This window comes from Acyrthosiphon pisum, chromosome A2 (assembly GCF_005508785.2).
Source record: "Acyrthosiphon pisum isolate AL4f chromosome A2, pea_aphid_22Mar2018_4r6ur, whole genome shotgun sequence".
Lineage (NCBI taxonomy): Eukaryota > Metazoa > Arthropoda > Insecta > Hemiptera > Aphididae > Acyrthosiphon > Acyrthosiphon pisum.
In genome coordinates this window covers 35,532,748-35,534,268 of record NC_042495.1, presented here as the reverse complement: position 1 = coordinate 35,534,268, position 1,521 = coordinate 35,532,748, and positions in this window count along the sequence as shown.

Genomic DNA, 1,521 nt, shown 5'->3' with positions numbered 1-1,521 from the left:
TATAATACCGTTATATATAATCATATATATTATATATAGGCATGCGCAAGGGTGTGGTTTGCTTAGGGCTATAAATAGCCACACTTAAAGTTTTTTATTTTAAGGTATACCTATAGGTGTACTTTTTATTAACCAAAAGAGACTATAGTTAGACTATAGTTAAAGTTTAAAGTCTTATCCACCTATAACTGCTGGAATTTGGAAGTACCTATATTATCGCGGTGACGATATCGCGGCATTACAGAACTATATATCGGGAGATGCGTATATAGGTATACAAATACCTATTATAATCATTAATTCATATAGCCATATAGGTACATTACATTTTAATTTTGTATTTGAGTATTCCAAACTTTTAATGTCCAAATTAGTACAGTACAGATTTCTACTGCACTAGACCTATTATTATGCCAATATATTTTGTATATACTATATAGCAGCTGGGGTGGCCAGCGAGAAGAGACTCGCGAGCCACCAAATATATTAATAAAAATGGAAGATCCAAGATGTAAAAAAGAAAAAGGTCATGTTATGTATATATCGAACTCCAGACTCCAGTTACGTACTACAGTAATCTTAATTACGTTAAGATGCGAGCCGCAAAAGTCTATGATGCGAGCCGCGATTTGGCCACCCCTGCTATATGTCCAGTGCCCACAAATAAAAGTTAGATTAAACATATTATGTGGGCTGATTTTAACTAGAAGTATAATATAATAGAATAGCATGAAACTGGAAGACTTAGATCATTAATTTCTTGTTAATAGTTGTATATAGTTTTGTTTTTTAAAAAATACTAGATTATGTATACTATGGACGCAAATTGTGGAGCCTCCACTCTGCAGAGCTCAAACTAAATTAATCTAAAATTATATGCATTTTAGTACATCGTGTGTTGGCCATAAACATAATATAAATCGTATACACAAACAAAATATTCATATTTAATCTTAATATATATAAATCTCGTGTCACAATGTTTGTCCTCAATGGACTCCTAAACCACTTAACCGATTTTGATGAAATTTTTTACACCGTGTGTTATTTGGTCCAACTTAAAAGATAGGATAGTTTTCATCGTGAGAGGAGCAACCCCGGTAGGTGCTAAAACGGGAATTTTGAGATTTCAGATCGAAATTTTTGTTTTTAAATGGTTGCCATGAGTGATGTCGTATAAAATGATTCGTTCTATAAATTTCAATACAGAATTATAGTGAACATTTAAGTCGTTGCCACGGGAAAAAACAAACTATAAACAGATATTTTATGATTAACATTTATTTTTAGTAAAATGCCGCCAAAAAAGTTTAACCTCGACAATGCGTATAGCAATGAGGCACGACGCAAACGTGTTGTAAGACATCATGAATCGGCTAAAGAAATTGTTGCAAGAAACGCAGCTCAAAGAATCAGGCAGCACAGAGTTGTGCACAAGAATCTAGAGAGCAGCGTGATGAACGTCTGCGACAAACATTTTGAGAACAAGAGTGGTGCGTGAACAGAATATATACACATTTA